The 20706-nt window shown below is 42.1% G+C and overlaps 1 long non-coding RNA gene across 1 annotated transcript; it reads right to left on the bottom strand.

Annotated features, from left to right (window-relative positions):
* Window positions 1–829: 829 nt before the first annotated feature.
* LOC122460552 lies at window positions 830–19269 on the bottom strand. The gene is made up of 3 exons (XR_006281920.1): window positions 18954–19269; window positions 18517–18662; window positions 830–929 (listed from the first exon to the last, which is right to left on the bottom strand). It is a non-coding gene; the product is annotated as an uncharacterized LOC122460552 (long non-coding RNA).
* Between the last annotated feature and the right edge of the window lie 1437 nt (window positions 19270–20706).

Consider the following 20706-nt stretch of genomic DNA (forward strand, 5'->3'; position numbering starts at 1 on the left):
CGCCACTGCTCCCCACTTCTTACTTACAGAAAAAAATCTACTATAGCTAATAACACTCACATTCTAAATGCGTACATTTTTATGTACAATGAGTGGTAATTAATGTAAGGAGTTCAATTGTTATCTAAAGTGAACATGCATTTGCCAAGGTTGGTTTCAAAGCGTTCTGGCCCAGCAGATTCTTTGCGTTTTGCTAGAGAAGCCAAAGTTCGCTAATAGAGGTGTAGACAGTATCGATGTATGCATACTACTATCCCTTTAGTAGTCTGTGTGTCTTCTCTGCTCATTCCATCTCTGTCAGCAGAAAGTAATACTAGCATTTGTAAATGCATTATTTTCCTTTAGAAAACTAAAGGCCCTCTGTATCTGCATGTGGAAAGGCACTTGAGTCCACAGAACAAGGAATTCATGCTTCTACTTCCCACCAGCCCTGTAGAAGTCCCTCGGCTGGGACTGTATTGAGCAGAAAAGACATCTGGGCTCCTCTGAATTCTCCCCCTTCAAGACACACTAGGAAAGCTCTCAGCTGCACCTCTTCCCCATTTGCGCTATGGAATTCCCACAGGCAGCTGTGGGGAGGAAGCCTGAGGCAACTCGGTTTGTGAGGAGCTGAGGTTTTCAGTGGTCAGCAAGAGCTGGTGAGCTGGAAAACAAACAGAGACAAAGCCCATCCCTCTAGCCCTAAGAGAAGAATTCATATGAATCTAAGTTTCCAGTCAGTAGGTTATTGATTCCCATCTAGGGGAGAATGAGACCTTATCCATATTATTTAAAAACATAGATGTATACAGCTGCCTCATTCCTGTTGCACAAGAATTAAGGATGATTCTCCCATGCCTCCAAAATCCTGGTTTAACTTCTCTCTCAAATTGGTAACTCCAGATCAGTGGACCAGAATTCAACACCAATCTCTTCTTCAGATTCTGTACCTTGAGGATCACAAGAAATAAAAAGCACACACTTTTTCAGCATGCCAAGATGATCCGTGATTTTATTTCTAGAATGATTAACATCAAACTAACACAGTGCAGTCTTTAGATAAAATGGGGGGGGAGTTTGAGGAGTTTAATTTGCTTGGCATGTTATAACTATGTTTATTAAACTATGGAGAATTACAGCAAAATTTTGCATTTTTTTTTATCATTCCTTAATATTATTTTGTCTCAATGGGGATTATATTGAGAGAGCAATTTTTGCAGACATAGAAGGACACTAAAGGTATATTTAATAATTTATCATCTCTTTTCCTCCCTGCTATTTTAATAGTTGAAACTGAGATCAATCAGATTTTCTCCTCTTTTCCATTACAGGGCCACATTGGTTTATTATTGTAGGGTTACTCATGAGTGCTAATGGGACATTGACAAATATTCACTTAAGCCGGGACTTAAAAACTTCTAAGGATGGAGATTCCACCACCTCCCTCAGTACTCCATTCCAGTGCTTCACTATCCTCCCAGTGAAACAGTTTTTCCAATATCCAACCTAGACGGCTCCTATTGCAACTTGAGATCATTGCTCCTTGTTCTGTCACCTGCCATCACTAAGAGGAGCCGAGCTCCATCCTCTTTGGAACCCCCTTCTATCAAATTCCCCTTCACTCTTCTCTTCTTCAGATTAAATAAGTCCAGTTCCCTTAGCATCTCCTCATAAGTCATGTGCCCCATCCCCCTAATCATTTTCATTGCCCTCCGCTGGACTCTCTCCAATTTGTCCACATCCTTTCTGTAGTGGGGGACCCAAAACTGGATGAAACACTCCAGATGTGGCCTCACCAGTGCCGAATAGAGGGGAATAATCACTTCCCTCGATCTGCTGGCAATGCTCCTACTAATCCAGCCCAATATGCCGTTAGCCTTCTTGGCAACAAGGGCACACTGTTGACTCATATCCAGCTTCTCATCCACTGTAATCCCCAGGTCCTTTTCTGCAGAACTGCCGCTTAGCCAGTCGATGCCCAACCTGTAGCAGTGCATGGGATTCTTCCGTCCTAAGTGCAGGACTCTGCACTTGTCCTTGCTGAATCTCATTAGATTTCTTTTGGCTCAATCCTCCAATTTGTCTGGGTCACTCTGGACCCTATCCCTCTGTTCCAGTGTATCTACCTCTGCTCCCAGCTTAATGTCATCTGCAAACTTGCTGAAGGTGCAATCCATCCCATCATCCAGATCATTAATAAAGATGTTGAACAAAACCGGCCCCAGGGACTGACCCCTGGAACCCTCCGCTTGATACTGGCTGCCAACTAGACATCGTGCCACTGATCACTATCCATTGAGCCTAATGATCTAACCCGCTTTCTATCCACTTTATAGTCCATTCATCCAATCCATACTTTTTTAACTCGCTGGCAAGAATACTGTGGAAGACCGTATCAAAAGCTTTGCTAAAGTCAAGATATATCACGTCCACCGCTTTTCCCAGATCCATAGAGCTAGTTATCTCATCATAGAAGGATGACTGATCTGTAGCTCCCCAGGTTCTACTTCTTCCCTTTTTTAAAGGATGGGCAGTATATTTACCCTTTTCCAGTCATCTGGGACCTCCCCTAACCACAATGAGTTTTCAAAGATAATGGTCAATGGCCCTGCAATCACATCAGCTAACTCCCTCAGCACTTTCAGATGCATTGCATTCAGACCCAGGGACTTATGTCTAGCTTTTCTAAATAGTCCTTAACCTGTTCTTTCACTACTGAGGGCTGCTCACCTCCACCCCATACTGTACTGCTTAGTGCAGCAGTCTGGGGAGCTGACCTTGTCTGTGAAGACCAAGGCAAAAAAAGTATACTTCAGCATTTTCCACATTATCTGTCATCCCCCATTCAGTAAGGGTCCCCACTTTCCCTGACCTTCTTGTTGCTAACATTTTTGTAGGAACCCTTCTTATTACCCCTCACATCTCTTAACTGCAGTTGTACTTTGGCATTCCTTATTACACCCCGCATGCTCAAGCAATATTTTTATACTCCTCCCTATTCATCTGTCCAAGTTTCCACTTCTCGTAAGCTTCCTTTTTTGTGTTTAAGCTCAACAAAGATTTCTCTGTTAAGCCAAGCTGGTCGCCTGCCATATTTGCTATTCTTTCTGCACATCAGGATGATTTGTTCCTGTGCCCTCAATAGGGCTTCTTTAAAAATACAGCCAGCTCTCCTGGACTCCTTTCCCCCTCAGGATGATCCTACCTATCAGTTCCCTGAGGGAGTCAAAGTCTGCTTTTTTGAAGTCCAGGGTCCGTATTCTGCTGCTCTCCTTTCTTCCTTTTGTCAGGATCTTGACCTCGACCATCTCATAGTCACTGCTGCCCAGGTTGCCACCCACTTCTACTTCTCCTACCAATTCTTCCCTGTTTGTGAGCAGCAGGTCAAGAGGAGCATGGCCCTTAGTTGGTTCCTCCAACACTTGCACCAGGAAGTTGTCCCCAACACTCTCCAAAAACTTCTTGGATTGTCTGTGCACTATTATATTGCTCTCTCAGAAGATGTCAGGCTGATTGAACCAAGGCCTGTGATCTGGAAACTTCTGTTAGTTGTCTGGAGAAAGCCTCATCTACCTCATCCTCTTGATCTGGTGTTGTATAGCAGATGCCCACTATGACATCACCCTTGTTGTTCTCACCTCTAAACTTAACCCAGAGACTCTCAACCGGCTTTTCTCCAGTTTCATACTGAGCTCTGAGCAAACATACGGTTCTCTGATATACTGTTCAACTCCTCCACCTTTTCTCTCCCTCCTGTCCTTCCTGAACAGTTTATACCTATCCATGACAGTGTTCCAATCATATGAGTTACCTCACAAGGTCTCTGTTATTCCAATCACATCATAGTTCCTTGACTCTGCCAGGACTTCCAATTCTTCCTGCTTGTTTCCCAGGCTTCTTGCACGTATGTACTGGCACCTAAGATAACTAGCCAATTTCCCTACTTTCTCAAGATTAATCAGGAGGCCTCCCCTGTTGCAACCTCTTCCTGGTGTTTTTTCCTGGCATCCCACTTTCCCCATGTTCACATGAGAGATTCCCACTAAAGTCAATGGTAGCCAAAAAGAGAATTTGCAAACACACATACAAAAATAAAAATAGGTCAAATAAGGGCCCATTGGGCTTGATACAACTCCCACTGAGGAAGTGACTAAACTCACGCTAACTTCAATGGGAACAGAACCTGGCTTACTGCCTCTTTATAAAACCTGTTTTGGGGCGGGGGGTGTGTGTGAGTGGTATATCCCATTATATTTGCTCATTCCACCCCCAAAGTCTAATAAGTTTATTTATATTAATTTTTTTTGTCTCTTCAAAGCTCAGGGTACTGAAAATCTAACCAGGTATGTTATGAATGTTCCTTCAGACATTTTAAATGCTTATATTTTTATGCCCTTTACTTCTGTAAACATAAATGAACATGCTATAGCTCATGGAATTATTGCTTTGTTAAGCATATGATGCAGGCTCTTTCTAGGTCACTATATAACCCTTGGCATCAGAACACGAAAGGCCAACAAAAAGTGAGATCTGGTGATTGGATTGGAAATCCAATCGATGATAAAGCATTTCTGAGTCTCTGCCTCATAGTAACAGGTTTCAGAGTAGCAGCCGTGTTAGTCTGTATTCGCAAAAAGAAAAGGAGTACTTGTGGCACCTTAGAGACTAACAAATTTATTAGAGCATAAGCTTTCGTGAGCTACAGCTCACTTCATCGGATGCATTTGGTGGAAAAAACAGAGGAGAGATTTATATACACACACACAGAGAACATGAAACAATGGGTTTATCATACACACTGATCAACATCCTCTACAGCAAACAGGGAAAGATTAAGAATGAGCTCTCAAAACTGGATACTCTCATAAAGAACCAACCTTCCACACAAACTTCCTCGTGGCTGGACTTTACAAAAAGTAGACAAGCCATTTACAAAACACACTTTGATTCTCTACAAAAGAAAAAGGACACTAAGCTATCTAAACTACTATATGCCACAAGGGGCCACAACAATGGTTCCCGTAACCCACCCAGCAATATTGTTAATCTATCCAACTATACTCTTAGCCCAGCGGAAGAATCTGTCCTATCTCGGGGCCTCTCCTTTTGCCCCTCCACCCCCACGAACATGATACAGTTCTGTGGTGACCTAGAATCCTATTTTCGACGTCTCAGACTCAAGGAATATTTCCAACACACCTCTGACCAACATATTAACCCACAGAGACCTTCCTGCCAACACTACAAAAAGAAGGATTCTGGGTGGACTCCTCCTGAAGGTCGAAACAGCAGCCTGGATTTCTACATAGACTGCTTCCGCCGACGTGCACGAGCTGAAATTGTGGAAAAGCAGCATCGCTTACCCCATAACCTCAGCCATGCAGAACACAGTGCCATCCACAGCCTCAGAAACAACTCTGACATCATAATCAAAAAGGCTGACAAAGGAGGTGCTGTCGTCATCATGAATAGGTCGGAGTATGAACAAGAGGCTACTAGGCAGCTCTCCAACACCACTTTCTACAAGCCATTACCCTCTGATCCCACTGAGAGTTACCAAAAGAAACTACAGCATTTGCTCAAGAAACTCCCTGAAAAAGCACAAGAACAAATCCGCACAGACACACCCCTGGAGCCCCGACCTGGGGTATTCTATCTGCTACCCAAGATCCATAAACCTGGAAATCCTGGACGCCCCATCATCTCAGGCATTGGCACCCTGACAGCAGGATTGTCTGGCTATGTAGACTCCCTCCTCAGGCCCTTCGTTACCAGCACTCCCAGCTATCTTCGAGACACCACTGACTTCCTGAGGAAACTACAGTCCATTGGTGATCTTCCTAAAAACACCATCCTAGCCACTATGGATGTAGAAGCCCTCTACACCAACATTCCACACAAAGATGGACTTCAAGCCGTCAGGAACAGTATCCCCGATACTGTCACGGCTAACCTGGTGGCAGAACTTTGTGACTTTGTCCTGACCCATAACTATTTCACATTTGGTGACAATGTATACCTTCAAATCAGCGGCACTGCGATGGGTACCCGCATGGCCCCACAGTATGCCAACATTTTTATGGCTGACTTAGAACAACGCTTCCTCAGCTCTCGTCCCCTAATGCCCCTACTCTACTTGCGCTACATTGATGACATCTTCATCATCTGGACCCATGGAAAAGAAGCCCTGGAGGAATTCCACCATGATTTCAACAATTTCCATCCCACCATCAACCTCACCCTGGACCAGTCCACACAAGAGATCCACTTCCTGGACACTACGGTGCTAATAAGCGATGGTCACATAAACACCACCCTATATCGGAAACCTACTGACCGCTATTCCTACCTACATGCCTCTAGCTTTCATCCAGATCATACCACTCGATCCATTGTCTACAGCCAAGCGCTACGATATAACCGCATTTGCTCCAACCCCTCAGACAGAGACAAACACCTACAAGATCTCTATCATGCATTCCTACAACTACAATACCCACCTGCTGAAGTGAAGAAACAGATTGACAGAGCCAGAAGAGAACCCAGAAGTCACCTACTACAGGACAGGCCCAACAAAGAAAACAACAGAACGCCACTAGCCATCACCTTCAGCCCCCAACTAAAACCTCTCCAACGCATCATCAAGGATCTACAACCTATCCTGAAGGACGACCCATCGCTCTCTCAGATCTTGGGAGACAGACCAGTCCTTGCTTACAGACAGCCCCCCAATCTGAAGCAAATACTCACCAGCAACCACACACCACACAACAGAACCACTAACCCAGGAACCTATCCTTGCAACAAAGCCCGTTGCCAACTCTGTCCACATATCTATTCAGGGGATACCATCATAGGGCCTAATCACATCAGCCACACTATCAGAGGCTCGTTCACCTGCGCATCTACCAATGTGATATATGCCATCATGTGCCAGCAATGCCCCTCTGCCATGTACATTGGCCAAACTGGACAGTCTCTACGTAAAAGAATGAATGGACACAAATCAGACGTCAAGAATTATAACATTCAAAAACCAGTTGGAGAACACTTCAATCTCTCTGGTCACTCGATCACAGACCTAAGAGTGGCTATACTTCAACAAAAAAGCTTCAAAAACAGACTCCAACGAGAGACTGCTGAATTGGAATTAATTTGCAAACTGGATACAATTTACTTAGGCTTGAATAGAGACTGGGAATGGATGAGTCATTACACAAAGTAAAACTATTTCCCCATGGTATTTCTCCCTCCCACCCCACCCCCCACTGTTCCTCTGATATTCTTGTTAACTGCTGGAATTAGCCTACCTGCTTGTCACCATGAAAGGTTTTCCTCCTTCCCCCCCCTGCTGTTGGTGATGGCTTATCTTAAGTGATCACTCTCCTTACAGTGTGTATGATAAACCCATTGTTTCATGTTCTCTGTGTGTGTGTGTATATAAATCTCTCCTCTGTTTTTTCCACCAAATGCATCCGATGAAGTGAGCTGTAGCTCACGAAAGCTTATGCTCTAATAAATTTGTTAGTCTCTAAGGTGCCACAAGTACTCCTTTTCTTTTTGCCTCATAGTACTACATTTGCAATATTGTTTTTAAAATTTAAACTAGCTGTAATAAAGAAAGAAAAAATCTTAATGGTTTGTCATGACAAAGGGTAGAGGGGCCCTGCTGATTGTTGTTTTATAGTAGTAGAGCTGGTCAAAAAAATTGTGATGAATAATATTTGTTGAAAGTGTCACTTTCCCCCCCCCTCAGTTTGCAAACTAATCATGCTTTCTGTGACTGTGTCCAATTCTAGCACATTTACTACCATTGAGCAGCAGCTCACTAGTACTTGCATAGTAAGGTGTTGCTCACCATGATTAGGGCATCACAATTGAGCCTTCAGTTAATTGTCTAAAGCAGTGGTTCCCAAACTTGTTCCGCCGCTTGTGCGGGGAAAGACCCTGGTGGGCCAGGCCGGTTTGTTTACCTGCTGCGTCCACAGGTTCGGCCGATCCCAGGTCCCCGTGGATGTGGTTCACTGCTTCAGGCTAATGGGAGCTGCTGGAAGTGGTGGCCAGTACGTCCCTCGGCCCATGCCACTTGCAGCATCTCCCATTGGCCTGGAACAGCAAACTGCAGCCCCTGAGAGCTGCGATCGGCCGAACCTGCAGATGCGGCAGGTAAACAAACCGGCCTGGCCCGCCAAGGGCTTTCCCTCCACAAGCAGCGGAACAAGTTTGGGAACCACTGGTTTAAAGATATGGCTGGAAAATATAATCCAACCTATCTGAAAGCTTTGTATAAACAGGAAGACAAGATAACTTCATTTTTTTATAAAAATATGTACATTATAATTGCTAATATCATAGTATCATATAGGTTAGTGAATGTATCAAAATAATAATGTACATTATTCTGTTTGCAATACTGTAGAGCAGAATCACTGTAGTGAGGGATGTGGGGGGTTATCTTGATTGTGTTTTCTAGATATTTCTTTCTTTTTTGCTCCAGATTGCAGGAGCATGGGCTTTATTTCTAGTCATTGTCACTTCAAGAAAATCATACAGGGCCTCTTCCTGCCAAGCTTCCACAGGCTAAGTAGTAACTCACATTGGAAGTAGCCCAGTGGGACTACTTCACACTAAAGTACTGCTCACTGTGAATAAGGATGACAGAAATAAGCCCATAATATTTTACATAGTCATGTCAAAACTCTTGTATTGCAGGTCACATATGTCTAGGGGCTTGTGATGCTTTCTAGGATTGCAAGGCACCTCACTACCACCTTCCTTAAGAAGGAGGAAGTGGTGTCTGTGCCCTGACTCCACCAGCCACAGAAAACATAAGTACTGCCCTCATAAGCGCTGACTTTTGTTTTTGCTGGTGGGTGCTTTTGAAGAAGGGTGTGTGTTTGGGTGGTGAGAGGGCACTCTGTCAGTTTTGGGGGGAGGCTATTTTCTGCATATTTACATTTAATATTTACATTTGCATTTAACATTGAATTTCATCTGTCATTTTGTTGCCAAGTCACCCAGTTTTGTGAGATCCCTTTATAACTCTTTGTAGTCCGTTTTGGACTTAGCTATCTTGAGTAATTTTGTTTCTCTTTACCTCTTTCTGCAGATCATTTATAAATATGTTAAACAGCGCTGGTCCCACTACGAGCCCCTCTGGGACACCAATTTAATTTACCGACAAGCCTTTTGTTATCTTAACTCCACCTCTGTTTATAAACAAAGTCCCTGCCCCAAGGCAGAAGTGGTTAGTAGCACAGAACTCAGCACGTTCCACACTCAAGCTCTAGCTCCTGGGTGCTGATCATTTTTTTTCCTATGGGTGCTTGAGCCCCAGAGTACCCACAGATTTGGCGCCTCTAGCTTCCCTCTCAGCCTATGTAGCCTTCACTATCCCTCTTCAGGTTAGTCACAGGCACACTCCAACTCTAGAGCCCTCCCAGTATACCCCTGAAGTGTCCAGCCCTGGTCCATTGGGTGCTCACAGAACTCTCAGCTCCACTATTCCCAGAGGAACAGCACACTTCCATTTATTAGTTTCTTCACAGGATCACTGCTCTTCTTAGAAGTATAAGTTTAATTAACAGAAAATAGAGATTTGATAAGTAGCAAGTAAAGATACTGGAAACAAATAGTTACATTGTAAAATAAAATCATACAGGCTTTCTAGGACCTCGACTTAACTAACATGACACTTTCCTATCTAGTGAAGTTTAACTTACCCAACCCTTTCTCCCAGCATTTAATAGCCAGGCTGGCTGTACGCTGCTATTCATAAGATAAGCATGCTGACAGCTTGTCTCCAACATGAAGGATAATTTGTGTCTCCTTGCATTTTGCTGATCTATCAAACTCATTCTAGACACTCTCCTGCTATGTGTTCCTTCATAGCAATCTTGATTAGCTGGTGGCTCTGTATGCCAATAGACTTACATTGTAAGACACACAATGCACAATAACTCACCAGGGAGTGCTAAGTGTCTCCTATCACCTTCCTGAACATAGCCTGTTTATTACCTTCTGGTGATCTGTTTTAACTTACAGAACTTCAGAACATAGTTTTCAGGATAGATACATAACTCCTTAAGCATCATCCATACATACACAGGTTTCAGAGTAGCAGCCATGTTAGTCTGTATTCGCAAAAAGAAAAGGATGCATCCGATGAAGTGAGCTGTAGCTCACGAAAGCTTATGCTCTAATAAATTTGTTAGTCTCTAAGGTGCCACAAGTACTCCTTTTCTTCATACATACACAGTGATTAGGATGACCAGTGCATAACTGGCTGTTGCCAGAGTCCTCACTTGCCACCCTTTGGTGCACTATTATGTAGATAACAGACTCAGTGGATCCCTTTAAACAGTGGATCCATACAAGCAGTATGAAAAAAGACATGAATTTTCCCTTATTCAAAATTGAATATGCTTCAAGGAAAGTGCTGATCAAAACTCGGTCTTGATATAGGCGGATCAAGGCAGCAGCACATCAAAGCAGTACACGCTGCTCTGTCATTGAGAGTTGGGAACACTGATTAAATGAACTGGGTGTGAGAGCTTCCAGGCTCCCTTGTGGGGACAGAGAAGCAGGAACCACACAGACCACCCTGGACACAAGAGAGCTGCTACCCCCACTGACCATTAGCAATGAGACAGAAGCCAAAACCCTCCTGGGGGAGCAAGGAGTAAGAGAGAGAAGATGCTCTTTTTAGGCAATTGAGTAGAAAGAGAAACTTTTTCCCAAGTCAGTGAGTGAGAGAGATTGGAAACCCTCTTCTTCTTCACAATAGGAGAGAGAGGAAAAACTCTCTCTTTTTCCACTCCTGGAAGAATTGTTAGAGGAATCCTCTCCTACCAAGAAGCAAGGAGAGCCATATTTGTACGTGTACTCTGATTTCAGAATGGAAATGAAATGGCCAAAATAATAACGTAATGAAAATGTGCATAGATTTAAAGCATTTCATGAGATGAGGGCAGTCTTGCAAACAGATCTGAGTAGGCGGCTTTAATATTCACTTATAAGCCACATTACTATGGCTATGAGGGCCATATTATTTCCCAGATAAATAGGGAAAAAAAACCCAAATCCTGCATCTTGGCAGAGGGATAGACTAAATGATCCTTGTGGTCCCTTCTAGCCCTATGGTTCTACGATTCTAAAAATCTAACTAGATTATAGATTTTCTCCACTGTCTGTTACAGGAAGTTCTACCTCCCTTATTTTCCTAGTTTATTAACACCACATAATATGCTATCTCCCTTTGACTATCTTCGTCTATCCTAAAATACGTACGCTATAATATCACAATAGCTACCCCAAGTCCTTCTTGTCCATACTTATATCAACCGTACAGATTTAACAGAGACAGAACAAAATGTATACAAGATGCAGGGCTAGAATACTTCAAGCAAAAAGAAGTATTTCCCCTGTCTGAGAAAGGAATAAGCAATAGCTCTGACAGGCTTAATTTATATACATTATAACTTTGCCACAGTGTTTTGTGTGGTTCAGAGTTCATGTTCTGTTTTTGGAAATGATATTATATGGTGCATAAATGTGAATTTCTGAAAGGGGGGCAAAAATATGAAATTAGCACAACCCAAGCAGTGTCTGAAGGGCATGGCTAGCCTCAGAGTCCCAGTTATTAGTTACCTGGCTTAGAACTCTTATTCAAAGAACTCCACCCACTTACCTACTATCTCACTTATGAATCCAGTTAGACTCAGTGGAGGTCTAGTGGGTGTCAGGAGATAGTTCAATCAGCCTGCCTGCTGTAATACTGTGCCACCTGGTCTGGGCCCATCCCATTAAGTCAGCATCACTTCTTCAGTTATTGCTCAGTTTAGTTTTGCAAAAATCAACTCCATCACTGCCTGAATCTGGCCTTCAAAGTCAGTTTTGTCACTGCCAGATCCAGCGCCACAGACCAAGCTGTATTCAGGGTTCAGAGTCTCTGAGTGGGAAACCCAGAACAAAGAAAGATTACTGGGCAGAGCCTTTGCAGTCCCCCTTGTTAGCTTCACATTTACTAGAGTAGGCAGAGTTCACTCCTTATCAGCCCAATGTGACCCACCTTCCCCAGCCTAACCCTCTCATGCTTTCTCTACTCTTTCAGAAGTTTGTTAATGCACCATATTAATTTTCAAAAACAGAACACAAACTCTACATATAACAACATAATACACTGCACAGCAAAACACTGAGGCAAAATTACAATGCATGTAATTAAGTCTGCCAGACCTACCTTTTACATGGTTATGGTCTTCTCACATAAAAGGTATTTGTGGTTCCATATTCCCCAGGACTCCTGAGTGCTTGCAAGTGGGGAAGAAATGTCTATAATAGTAACCAGGGGGTTGAAAGTTTCTAACACTGGGAAGTGGTTAAAATTTTAGGTTGGGAATTGAGCGGATCCCTGCATTTACTTTGAAAGGAATCCCTAGACTGCAGAAAACCTGGGCTCAAATCCACAAAAGTATCAAGGTTCCTAACTCCCCTGGGAGGACCTTTAAGTATCTGGGCTTCTAGCCACTAGTGTTGCTCAGTGAGTAGGGAGTTGTTTTGTGCACTCATGAATGAGAGGAGAGGCCAATGAGGTGAACTCTACTAATACGTGGCCCACAACATGACAGATATTAAAATCTCTGCATTAAGCTATATATATTTTTTTTAAAAAGGATTACTTTTGTCATCCGTAAAGTATTCCAGCTCTGTGAACATGAATGGTGTACTTCAATGAGGGCTCAACTGAAAGTCATACTTAAGCACATGCTGAGCTTTAAGCATGTGAGTCATTAGTTCTCCCTTAAGCCAATGAAATTACTTTTGCATTTAAAGTTACGTGTGCTTAAGTACAATAATGAATCAGGGCCTAACTGCAAGATCCTTGCTCTGAAATTCTGTTTATAGGACAGCATTTTATTTCAGTACTCTGGCTGCAAATACTATGATGTGTCTGTTGAATTCAATAAAATAATTGAAATGCATTTCAAAACTTTGCACTCATGGTAATCCTGTCTGTGTATAGCAACTGACTCTTCCTTGCATTTGATGGCAATATTAGCATTGTAAGGTGCTTTGTCAGTTCTGGCAATGGGCTTCCGCTCTTAATTACTATTTTCAGTAATGGTTTGGTGTTCAATGGTAATTTTGAGCCACAGCTGCTGCTTCTGCTGTGATTTGTTTACAGTCTACAAGGCAATTTGTATTAGGGAAATTAATTTCATTAAGCTGGGTTTCTTGTGTGCGATATAGAAGTGAAGTCCTTGTCTGAAGGTTCTTATTTCAATTCAGGTTTCTTTTATAATCATTTGTTTGTGAAGAATTTGGGTTAAGCCTTATTATCTGTATGTTAATTTTCTTGATAAAGCAAGGATTTTCCTGTATTTGGGATATGCACGTATTTCATTGACTTACCTCTTAATTTTTTTTCCTTTCTAGAGTGAGTTTCTGGAAATTTCACAATAATCTATATCACGTATAACAAATTTCAGAGTAGCAGCCGTGTTAGTCTGTATTCGCAAAAAGAAAAGGAGTACTTGTGGCACCTTAGAGACTAACAAATTTATTAGAGCATAAGCTTTCGTGAGCTACAGCTCACTTCATCAGATGCATTTGGTGGAAAAAACAAAGAAGAGATTTATATACACACACAGAGAACATGAAACAATGGGTTTATCATACACACTGTAAGGAGAGTGATCACTTAAGATAAGCCATCACCAGCAGCAGGGGGGGGGAAAGGAGGAAAACCTTTCATGGTGACAAGCAGGTAGGCTAATTCCAGCAGTTAACAAGAATATCAGAGGAACGGTGGGGGGTGAGGTGGGGGGGAGAAATACCCTAGGGAAATAGTTTTACTTTGTGTAATGACTCATCCATTCCCAGTCTCTATTCAAGCCTAAGTTAATTGTATCCAGTTTGCAAATTAATTCCAATTCAGCAGTCTCTCCTTGGAGTCTGTTTTTGAAGCTTTTTTCTTGAAGGATAGCCACTCTCAGGTCTGTAATCGAGTGACCAGAGAGATTGAAGTGTTCTCCAACTGGTTTTTGAATGTTATAATTCTTGACGTCTGATTTGTGTCCATTCATTCTTTTACGTAGAGACTGTCCAGTTTGGCCAATGTACATGGCAGAGGGGCATTGCTGGCACATGATGGCATATATCACATTGGTAGATGCGCAGGTGAACGAGCCTCTGATAGTGTGGCTGATGTGATTAGGCCCTATGATGGTATCCCCTGAATAGATATGTGGACAGAGTTGGCAACGGGCTTTGTTGCAAGGATAGGTTCCTGGGTTAGTGGTTCTGTTGTGTGGTGTGTGGTTGCTGGTGAGTATTTGCTTCAGACTGGGGGGCTGTCTGTAAGCAAGGACTGGCCTGTCTCCCAAGATCTGTGAGAGTGATGGGTCGTCCTTCAGGATAGGTTGTAGATCCTTGGTGATGCGTTGGAGAGGTTTTAGTTGGGGGCTGAAGGTGATGGCTAGTGGAGTTTTGTTGTTTTCTTTGTTGGGCCTGTCCTGTAGTAGGTGACTTCTGGGTACTCTTCTGGCTCTGTCAATCTGTTTCTTCACTTCAGCAGGTGGGTATTGTAGTTGTAGGAATGCATGATAGAGATCTTGTAGGTGTTTGGTCACATAAACACCACCCTATAACAGAAACCTACTGACCGCTATTCCTACCTACATGCCTCTAGCTTTCATCCAGATCATACCACTCGATCCATTGTCTACAGCCAAGCTCTACGATATAACCGCATTTGCTCCAACCCCTCAGACAGAGACAAACACCTACAAGATCTCTATCATGCATTCCTACAACTACAATACCCACTTGCTGAAGTGAAGAAACAAATTGACAGAGCCAGAAGAGTACCCAGAAGTCACCTACTCTAGGACAGGCCCAACAGAACACCACTAGCCATCACCTTCAGCCCTCAACTAAAACCTCTCCAACGCATCATCAAGGATCTACAACCTATCCTGAAGGACGACCCATCACTCTCACAGATCTTGGGAGACAGGCCAATCCTTGCTTACAGACAGCCCCCCAATCTGAAGCAAATACTCACCAGCAACCACACACCACACAACAGAACCACTAACCCAGGAACCTATCCTTGCAACAAAGCCCGTTGCCAACTCTGTCCACATATCTATTCAGGGGATACCATCATAGGGCCTAATCACATCAGCCACACTATCAGAGGCTCCTTCACCTGCGCATCTACCAATGTGATATATGCCATCATGTGCCAGCAATGCCCCTCTGCCATGTACATTGGCCAAACTGGACAGTCTCTACGTAAAAAAAATGAATGGACACAAATCAGACGTCAAGAATTATAACATTCAAAAACCAGTTGGAGAACACTTCAATCTCTCTGGTCACTCGATTACAGACCTAAGAGTGGCTATCCTTCAAGAAAAAAGCTTCAAAAACAGACTCCAACGAGAGACTGCTGAATTGGAATTAATTTGCAAACTGGATACAATTAACTTAGGCTTGAATAGAGACTGGGAATGGATGAGTCATTACCAAAGTAAAACTATTTCCTCCTGGTATTTCCCCCCCCCACCCCACTCCCCACTGTTCCTCAGATATTCTTGTTAACTGCTGGAATTAGCCTACCTTGCTTGTCACCATGAAAGGTTTTCCTCCTTTCCCCCCCTGCTGCTGGTGATGGCTTATCTTAAGTGATCACTCTCCTTACAGTGTGTATGATAAGCCCATTGTTTCATGTTCTCTGTGTGTGTGTATAAATCTCTCCTCTGTTTTTTCCACCAAATGCATCCGATGAAGTGAGCTGTAGCTCACGAAAGCTTATGCGCTAATAAATTTGTTAGTCTCTAAGGTGCCACAAGTACTCCTTTTCTTTTTACGTATAAAAAAGAAATTCACTCTGAACACAAGGAAACACAGCCCATGGACAAAAGACTACAGGTAATCTTATTCACTCAAAATCAAAACCAGGACTGCAATAGTTGTTTAATCAAAATTTACTCCTCCTGGCCACTAGTGAATCCAGAACTGAAAAAATCTGAGTGAAGGCAAGAGCAGGAAGAATTTAAACCAAAATACAATATGTGAACTGTAGTGCAAGAAATGTGTTCCATAATTCCAAACCCCGCCTTCTCCTCTAAACTGCACAAGGGAGCGAGTTGTATAAGTGTTCAAAATTAACATGTTGATCACAATTCTAGAAAAAGAACTAGACACTCCAGAAGAAATGACTTCTATCAGCACACAGAGCAAGAAAAAACATCTTTAAAAATGGTATATTACGAAACCTCAGGCCCTATTGTGATGCCCTTTAGTATGATTAAGTGTATCATACCTTACAGATAGACCCATTAACTTCCACAGTAGTATTTGTGAAATAAGAAGCTATTTAACATGAGTCAAGGCATCAGAATGTGGCCCTTAATTCCATCTAATCTGGACATAGTGCTGCAACAGTTAGAGAATGTTTTATGCACTGGAACAAATTCCTAAGAGCTGTGCAAAAATTACTTCATATTCAGTGTTTATTATAGCGGGTGAGATACAGAACATTTATTCTGGCTTCATAAGCTCAATAATATGAAACTCCTGCTCTGACAGAAGTGTGTATGAAGGTTAGTTTGAATGCAAACTAAACATTTATTGCTGTATAATCTTCTGTGAAAAGCCTCAGTGGACCATATGTCAGGGACTACAGCCCACGGGAAGAGTCACATTTGTGAGGTCTAGGACAATAAAAATGGAAGGTGTCGGAACAATTCTTTAGACCCCCAAAGACTTGTGCTTTAATGCCCCAAAAAGGTAACAATATGTACTCATTCCACAGGGATCAGTACGGTATGGAATGGATGGAAAGAACAGAAATGGTCTCTTGAACTGTGTTTGTAGAGTGCCCAACACAATAAGACTCCAATCCTGACTGGCAGTGCCGAAGATCCCAAATATATATGTTTTATAACTATTAGTATTATCATTGTAGTTGTTGTTTCTTAAATATTATGGGCCTGATCCAAACCCCATTAAAATCAATGGGAAATCTCCCATTGATTTCAGTGGGCACTGGGTCAGATCTTAAACAGAGTGCTAAAAAAAATGGGCAGAACTTCCTGATCATTCATACAAGTTCAAGGTCTAAGATGGTAGAAGTTACCACTTGAACTGGTTAACATTTCAGAACACAGTATCAACAACAAAAGGTACCTTTTTTCCTTTTCTTGGAACTGGATGAAAATGTACTTTTCTATTTGGAAATTTTCACTGGCACTATACTTTCCCCCAAATGCTTAGGCTAAATAGGATGGAGTAGCAAGTAATCATGCAGGTCTCCAGACAAAGGAGCCAAAAACGACATTTGATTCTTACCATCAACTTTAATGGAGCAAAAATTTGGCAGAAAGTTAAAGATTCTTAACTATAGCATTTCTGAATTAACAACAAATGGATAGTTATCTTTGATAGCTCTTTTATTGCTGGATACAGCTGGATTAAACTCAACTGTAAAGGGATCTCAATTTTCTTTATCATCTATTTGACATTGTTTAACAGATGTTTTCTGGAACTATTGTCTTTTAAATTTGTCTCTGTATAATGCGCAGCAAATATCCTTGGTTAATAGCCTGATTATTAAATTTAATTATTTTTCAATAGCATTCTTCATTGTTGCAGAAACTTTGACTCCTAAGAAGAAGCCTATAAAGAATACTGATTTCACTCTGGCTGTAGTGCCAACAACCATTTGAACATAGCCACATACTCTCATAGTATTTACTGGAAAAGAATTTGTGTGTCAGCCTTGATGCCTATAGCAAGTGCAATAGATGGGTAGCCCTCTCAACTTCTGGAGATATGGTTTGCTTAAGATAGCAAATCTCCTCCATCTGCTGCCCTCAGTGCAACTAATTCTGGCTGATTCCTCTAGTTAGTACTTGATGACTCTCATCCACTCCCTCCTATTCCCCAGCCCTGATCTAAGATCAGGGCTACAACACAGTTTCCCTGCCTTTGCTCACATTATCATTTGTTATTTATTTCCTGTAATATCCACAATGTGTTAGGCACTGTACAAATAAAGAAGAAAAGAAAGCGTTGGCCTGAGATACACAATCTAAATCCCCCATGAAGTGCAATATACAGCCTGCACAGATCTGCCTTTATCTACTCCTCTGTCTGTTGTCTTTTAATCCTGGAATGCCACAGGCACCCCATTGCACAACTTTGACTACAGAGAGCCCCCAAGGATCATATGATATGAAAAGAACAGTCAGGCCACCTGACTTTAAAGAGACCTGCTGCAAGGACCCACAATCAAATTGGTGGGAAATAAACCATTTGGGAAAGATTGGCTAAGACCAAATACTGCATCAATTTACTCTCTTGAATACCCACTAGAGATTATACTTTGACATAATAGAAGAGTTGAATTGAGTGTCTTATAGGTCTTCTCCATTCCTAACAGTTGTGATCTTTGCAATAGACCTATCTGAGATAAAAAGGTCCTCAGATTTGGTAAATGAGAAACTTGCAGAAGAGTGCACTCACCGCTGGTTTGCCCCCCGGCAGTGGATATGGCATAGGAGAGTCTTGTCATCTAGTACCACCTGTTGACAGCCACACCAACCCTGTGGTGGTCGGCTCCTTCTCATGACTCACCCCTCCAGGCAGGCCACCTTAACGTCTCTCCCTTTCTGAAATAAGTGAAAGTCCAACAGACAATAGTTCTGCCATTTCAAGCATGGTCTTTGGCCCAAGTCCTAACTCAATCATCCTTCCATTCCTGGTCTCTGGGGTCTTCATACCACTTTTTCCAGTGGGCAGTAACGGAACCCCCCCACACACACACTTCTTTGAGTTCCAGCCCAGGGACTCTGTAATAAGAAAGCCAACTCTGTCTGTTCAAGTCCTCGACCTCCTCTCTGGGCTTCTTCCTGCCTCAGCCTGTCTGTAGGCCTTTCCCACCAGCCACTGTTCATGGTTACTGTGTATCCACATTCCTCTCAGGTTCCTCAAGATCTCAGGCTTCTCCCTTCTTTCAAAGCTGTGGCTCTCAGGATTCCTCCAACCTGCCAAAAGTTCTCTAACAAATCCTATTCCAAAAGTACAAACTTCAACCTTTCCCAAACTTGTACTTGAGTTCTTCACCAATCTTTCATGATTCTCTGCTTAGTTGAGCACCAAGCACCGGGGATATCTCCCTGGAGTTTTGCCTGTGTTTTGAGACCCACTACAGGAGCTAACTCCCCTCCTGTGGTTTTTCCAAGTTCTCCTCTTGCCTGACCTCTATCAGACTATTCTCAGAGAGCTAGCTAGCTAGCTTTCTCCCCCTAGCTGAGCTTTCTCAGTCCTTTCAGGGAAACCTCACTCCTTTCCAGGTGGGCCCAATTGACCTACTTAACACCCCTCTAGGTACCAGCAAGGTAGGTTAATTGCATTCTCAGGCTCCCAATAACACTCTCAATACCAGTGTGGGTTTTACACCCCATCACAGAGTCTTCAGAAAATATAGATGCTGGTTGAGTTGGCACAGTCTGGAAACTGTGGTAATCCCAAACTGAAACAAAAATAAATGAGACTAGTCACATGCTCAAAATTAAGCACATGCTAAAGTGCTTTGCTGGACTGGGGCCTCAAATTGTAATATCTGAACTGAGTAGTACTGACCTGAATACCTGAACTGATTGATTGGTTGATGTTTTCTGTGGATATTCTATTTTTCTTCTGAAAATTGGATCTATTTATGAAAACTTAAAAAAAATAAGGTGAGTATAAATTGAGCTAGATGACTGAGATGGATGTGCCAGTAGATAGACAAACAAATTTACATTTTATCAACAAAGCAGAATAGGCTTTTATGTGTGTCAAGATACTTTTCTTGATTATGTAGGACATTTTTATATTGATAAGAGACTGCATATTACATTGCTTTACTCTGAAGTTTTTATTGATTATATTATACGTTAGATTGAATACTGGGCTATTAGTTCTACTGCAATGGGCAAAACAATTCATTTTTATTTCTTGTCATATATCATTATTTGATTAGCCCTCTAGCAGTAGGAATTCCTGAAACAAAGAGCTACTCTAAAATGCAACCACAATGGGTGCAGGTAAGGTACATTCCTGTATCCCTTCAAGGAGAATGCATTAATTAAAAAATCAACAGAATTATAGCTTCTGAAACAATAAATGTACAAATGGAATATGAAAACTTCCCATGATACTATTAAATCTAATTCTGTCAAAAATTTGACTAGATTGCATACTGATACCAATACAGAAATAAATAATGGCACCTAGGGGTAGAAATAGAGAACTGCTAATGAATATTATGAATTTGCATTAATATCAGTACTTGGAGAAAAACAAATAGTACCTATTCTTCTGCTAGTTCTGTTAATTACTTCAAGTTTAATAAACTATTCTGTGTTAAGATATTTCAAAACACCCATTCCAAACAAAGATACATTTGAAATTTAAGAGGGCAAGGGGCTGTAGGTAGGTTCTGAGACAGACCTAAGTCTGGATTAGGTTTGATATGATATGAGGACCCTCACATTTGCAACCCAAAATACGTAACAGATCACAAACTTAGCCACTACATATCTATCTACAGCAAATACATGTCACTATAACAGAGGATGGAATTGAGACTTTGTGTTACAGTGCAAGGTGGAAGAACTGGGGGTATCTTTTATATGTTTCATTGTATTTGGGCTGGGCAAGGATGTTCCT

The sequence above is a fragment of the Dermochelys coriacea genome, chromosome 6, assembly GCF_009764565.3.
Source record: "Dermochelys coriacea isolate rDerCor1 chromosome 6, rDerCor1.pri.v4, whole genome shotgun sequence".
Taxonomy (NCBI): Eukaryota; Metazoa; Chordata; order Testudines; family Dermochelyidae; genus Dermochelys; species Dermochelys coriacea.